Source organism: Desarmillaria tabescens (assembly GCF_030435595.1).
Source record: "Desarmillaria tabescens strain CCBAS 213 chromosome Unknown EV420scaffold_1, whole genome shotgun sequence".
Taxonomy (NCBI): Eukaryota; Fungi; Basidiomycota; class Agaricomycetes; order Agaricales; family Physalacriaceae; genus Desarmillaria; species Desarmillaria tabescens.
The window spans coordinates 3332793-3338792 of record NW_026848300.1 but is presented as its reverse complement, the minus strand read 5'-3'; positions in this window follow the sequence as shown (position 1 = coordinate 3338792).

The following is a 6000-nucleotide window of genomic DNA, read 5'->3' as shown; positions in this document are numbered from 1 at the left end:
CCCCAGAGGAAGACAGAATCCTCGACTGGTTTGCAGGAGACCAACCCTTTCTGGACCCTATCATCCTCCTGAACCACGTCCCGAGGGAGCTTGACCAGACCCCCCATCTGTACTCCTACTGCAACTGTTCCATCTGCCGACGTCTCAGGACCTTGGCCGCCGACGAGTATGAGGGAGCAGAACCCTCCGTCGAGCTCGAACCCCTCCTTGCCCCAGAAGGAGGGTTCTTACCCAATGGATACTACGGCTTTCTCCCACTCCGAGACCTATGGCCCTGGGTCTGGAGATGTGAAGACGCCCTGGAGATCTGGAATGAGTACTACAGATATGCAAGGGGTGTATGGGACTGGAACAATGACTGGGATGCAGGATACAGGATATTCTCCCAATACCAGATCATCGGTTTTCCACCCGACCATGACAACAGGACAGACCCCTGGACCTGAGCCGGAATGGTCATCGACCAGCGACTCGAGGAGGATGGAGCCAGTCGTCCCAGTAGAAGCCCCTCCTACGACCCACCCAAGTTCGTCCAGGGCTCAAGCACAGGAGCTCACGGACCGACAAATATATGATCTAACATGGCAGCAAATGTTAGAATGGACCAGCAGACAACTACGGTACAATGTAGATTGGACCACGTCTGACCAAGGACAAGCATACAATGCTGCAGAACTGGGTTCCGAGTTAGAAGACAAGATACTTCGCACCGAAACCTGGTATTATGCCACCATTGATTGGAACAAAATACACCCTGACCGTCCCATAGCACCAGGGAGGCGCTATGGTGAGGAGTCATTCCCTAACCTGGGAATAGTGGGCCCAGAAAATCTGATCCCTGACATTACCTGGGCACCTTCCAGTGCCTTAGGACTGGAAGTGGCAGGAGGAGGAACCTTCCATGCTCATAGCATGGCTGGAGAAGCCTCCCAGTTGGCGCCGACAGGAAAAGCAGGTGGACCAGCACCTGCTGCTCCTGGAGGAGGCAGTGGTGGCTCAGGAGGAGGTGGAGGAGGACCTCCGCTGATACCACCTCGACCTCCAGCACAACCACCGTCACCACGTAGTGATCAAAATCTCTGATCACTACCGTGACCTACCAATCCCCCTCTACCACCTGATCCGCCAGGTGGATGGGTTATTCCTGACGGACAGGCCAACCCCTGGGGAAACGTAAAACCCACATTAATAGAGGTCCCTGACAAATTCTATGGGAAGGCTAGCGACTTGGATCGCTTCTTCAGCCACTGCGAATACTACTTCGAGGTCTTTGCCCAATACTTCACGCTTAATGAAGCCTATGGGTATGGCCCGAGTCGAGTAGTCTTCGCAGGCCACCGACTTGGTGGAGAAGCAATGACCTGGTGGGTCCACCAGCAATGACACTACAAGGACCCACACAGTGGAAGACATTGCCTTCCCACTTGGGAGACCTTCCAGGAAAACGTTCAAACACGTTTCCAAGAAGTAGCAGAGGTCCAAATCAAGCAGATGCAATGGAAGAAACTGCAACAAATGCAGTTTAAAATGGCCATCAAATTCTTTGAAAGGTTCGAACAGCTGGCCATAGAAGCGGAACGCTTCGACAACGACGCAGAAATGGAGGAGGTCGTCGCCCTCGCAATCCGACCCAGGGTCAAGGAGATCATTATGGGCAGAGACAATATGCAGCCTACCACCTACTGGGAGTGGAGGTGCAGGGTCCTACAAATGGACGAGAACTACTGAGTTCATCTCGCTCAAGGCGGGAAGTATCCCAGCGGGACCGCTGGTTCCAAGCCTGGAACAGCGGGGGGCTCTTCGAGTGGCTCGAAGGGCAGAAGGGATGCCACTGGATTCACCTACGGCGGTGAAGGCGAACCTATGGACATCGATCGTCTCAAAAGAGAAAAGCGATGTTTCCAGTGCGGACACACCGGACACCAGGGGTGGGACAATAAATGCCTGCCCGACAAGTCGAAATGGCAGAAATTCCTGAAGAAGAAGCCATCGACTTTCGCAACCTGTCTCCAAGCCGTTCTAGCAGAAATAGAGGAAGAAGACCTCGCTAGCTCGACAGAGATCAAGGAAATAAAAGAGACGCCGGCATAGGACTCTGCGATTCTACTTTGTCAGCTGGGGTTTATCATGGTGCGCCTTATGACATGAACGTTCATACTTATGTTGTATCTGTAGATACTTGTAACAATACATCGCATTCATCTCGCACTATGAAGGAATCGCAAAACAAGAACGGTGTATCAGGGGATTACCACCGCCCATCGGGCAATGAACCCCAAGGGTCAGGCACGAAAGGGTTGGACCCGACTAGCAGCTCGAGGCCATACCAGTGTGGGATGGATCTCGATCAAACGATCGAGGATCCAGAAGCAACTCTTGATCGTTTGATCAAGAGTCCAGGCATGACCAGGAACGAAGCCCAGGATTGACAGGGCTACTTGTGCCTGTCCCCTCCACCTGACGCTTGCATAAAAGCAGGAGGGGGACCCTTGAACTTGCCCCTTAACAGCGTACATGGGATTTCCGCTGCTTTAATTAGCAATGAACCCCATCAGCCAAGTCCTAGTGCTGATGGTACCTGCTGTGTCCAAGCCACTGCAAATACCCCTTTGGGGCACATGTATGATGCAGAGGAGTCTACTGGTTCAACAGGCAACCAAGGGTGGAACCTTGGGGGTGCGACGTCGTTGTTCCCTGCGGGTGACGTCCGCCATATGGGAGGTCAAAATGAGGACTACAAAGTCCAACTCCCGGAAAAGTCGCATATAGCGGCAGTGGATCCAGACGATGGTGAACTGGCATCTCCTCCATGTATCAAGGTTCCCTGACAACAGACCACTTTGGTGATGGTGAGGTCGGGGAGTCCAGGCGAGCCTAGAGATGAAGCCGAGGGCCGGTGGAGCCCAGCGGACCCAATGGCGGACTGTTATAAAGCCTCTGGAGATAACCCAGCACCACATGTGGAACCAAGTAGAAAGGATAGCCGAGGAGCAGCCACCTCTACCCTAGAGGACACCAGCCAAAAAAGCTCAATTGCCCACAAGGAACAAGCAGGTCGAACAGGGGAGAGAGACTCCCCATTTCAGGTATGTCTCCCCTTTAAGGATGGCACTAACGGTGGAGACGATCCTAGTTATTTAAAGAGTTTACGGAACTCTCCAAAATCCAGTGAAGTCCCAACTAACCTGAGTGGGTGTCCGCACCGAGGTGAAAAGGAACTGACCGGTTGCATGGTCATAGGAGCAGGGCCTTTGCGGCCTATGGACTGTGATGACGAGAGGAAGACCCCGATACTGCCAGCATCGGTGGAGTACTCTCAGGGCTCCCAATGGCTGAAGCCCTTCGGAGCTGCCTGGACTCGGTGAGCTATGCGACTTGCCAAGACCCCAGGAGAGAAGATGTCACTTCTCAAACAGTGGGCCCACCCCCGACAACAAACGGAGGTGGATGAGCTGCTGGTAACCGACTTGGAGAACCAAGTCGGGGAGTCCTATCTGGATGAATACCGCAAGCTGGAACACATGGACCAGCTTACCAAACCACCCCAGTACATCCACGGAGCAAAAGGGCAAAATATCACAATCACTCTACAGTTGGAGACCTTTGATACTATGGCCCATCACTCTGCGAAGGCCCTGATCGACAGTGGCTGTACCGGAAGTGCTATTGACTGACAGTGGACCCATGATCATGGTATTACCATGCATAAAGCGGCTCACCCCACTCTGGTCTATAACGCGGATGGTACTCGCAATAAGGGCAGTGACATCACCGAATTCGCTGAAGTCCGACTCAAGATCAGAGACCACAGCGAACGTATCAAATTAGCAGTTGTCGACCTAGGAACCACACCCATCTTCCTAGGACATGACTGGCTACAAAGGCACAACCCACTTATCAACTGGAATACAGGTTCGGTAACCTTAGCATGCTGTGACTGCTGTAAGGTACCGTTCCGCCTCCCAGATGAGGATCCAGAACAACAGTGGGGAACTGAAGTCGAGGATGGAGACACCATCCTCATCATAGACTTCGAGGAAGCCTTCCACGTACGAGCGGTGGGGCATAAAGCCAACGACTTGGCAGCCAAGGCCAACAAGGGAAAGAAAGTAAAGTCATTCAAGGAGATTGTCCCCAAACATTACCGAGACTTCATTGATGTTTTCACCAAGGAAAACTGTGACGAACTTCCCCCTCGCAAGCCTTGGGACCATGCCATTGAGCTTATCCCCAATGCCAATGCCAGTCTAGACTGCAAGATATATCCCTTGAACCTAAAGGAGCAGGAGGAATTGGACAAATTCCTCGATGAAAACCTGGCCACCGGCCAAATTCAACCCTCGAAATCCCCAATGGCATCTCCCTTTTTCTTTGTCAAGAAAAAGGATGGAAAATTGCAGCCTGTACAAGACTACCGCAAGCTTAATGAAATAACCATCAAGAACCGCTATCCCTTACCGCTTATCTCTGATCTTATGGATAAGCTGAAGGATGCGAGGTATTTCACTAAGCTAGACGTCCATTGGGGATACAATAACGTCCAAATCAAGAAGGGAGACAAGTTCAAAGCCACGTTTCGCATGAACCGAGGGCTCTATGAGCCCATGGTTATGTTCTTTGGATTAACCAATTCGCCGGCCACATTCCAGTGGATGATGAATGATATCTTCAAAGATCTCATTGCTCAAGGAAAGGTCACCATTTATTTGGATGACATCCTCATCTTCACCAAGGATAAGGCGGAACACCAAAGAATCATGCGGGAAGTCCTAAGGATTCTGTGCAAGAACAAGTTGTTTTTGAAAGTGGAAAAATGCGAATTTGAGGTACTCAAAACAGAGTACCTCAGAGTCATTATCAGTGAAGGATCTGTTAAAATGGATCCAGTAAAAATCGCTGGTATTATGGACTGGCCAGCACCCTCCAAAAAACAGGAACTACAATCCTTCTTAGGATTCACCAATTTCTACCGGCAATTTATCTGGCACTATAGCACAATCATCAAACCAATGACAAAACTCACAGGGAAGAACCCTTGGACATGGGGGAAGGAACAACAAGAAGCGTTTGAGGAACTCAAATGTCAATTCGCAACGGGAGTCGTTTTGGCGATGCCAAACAACTATAACAAGTTTCGCTTGGAGGCAGACTCCAGCGAAGGGGCAATCGGGGCCATCCTATCGCAGGAGCAGGAAGGAAAATGGCACCCGATTGCATTCCTATCGAAATCCCTTTCTGCGACAGAACGGAACTACGAGATTTACAACAAGGAATTGCTAGCAATAATGATCGCCTTAGAAGAGTGGCAACACTATCTTATGGGTGCCCATCAAGATTTCGAAATCTGGATGGATCACTCAAATCTGCAATATTTCTGCAAGCCCCAGAAACTCAACCGCAGACAAGCGCGATGGGTCACTGAGCTAGCGGAGTACCACTTCATGCTCAACCACAAGCCAGGAGCATCTAATAGGAAGGCCGACCTCCTAAGTTGGCGGGCCGACCATGACCAGGGCAAGAAGGACAATGACGATATTGTCCTCTTAAAGCCAGAATTCTTCCATGCCTTGATAATGCCAATGGGAGAAGAAATTCATGGCAAAATTTGGAGAGCAACAAGCGATCACCAACGGTGGGACCGAGGGATCGCTTCGAGCCTCAACCACAAGAAGGGGATCGTTGAAAAAGACCACCTTCTATTCTATGATGGACGTATCTATGTTCCCCATGACCACACTCTATGAGGAGAACTTATCTCCCATCACCACGATCATGTCTCTGCAGGACACCCAGGCATCAAAAAAACCAAGGAATTAGTCTTAAGGGACTACTGGTGGCCCAAAATGCGAAGGGATGTGGAAACCTATGTACGAGGATGCAAGGCGTGTCAGAGGACGAAAACTGATACACAGCGGAAAGCAGCTCCGCTACATCCCAATGCTATACCATCTCGACCTTGGGAACACATCTTGGTCGACATGATTACCGGATTTCCAGAAT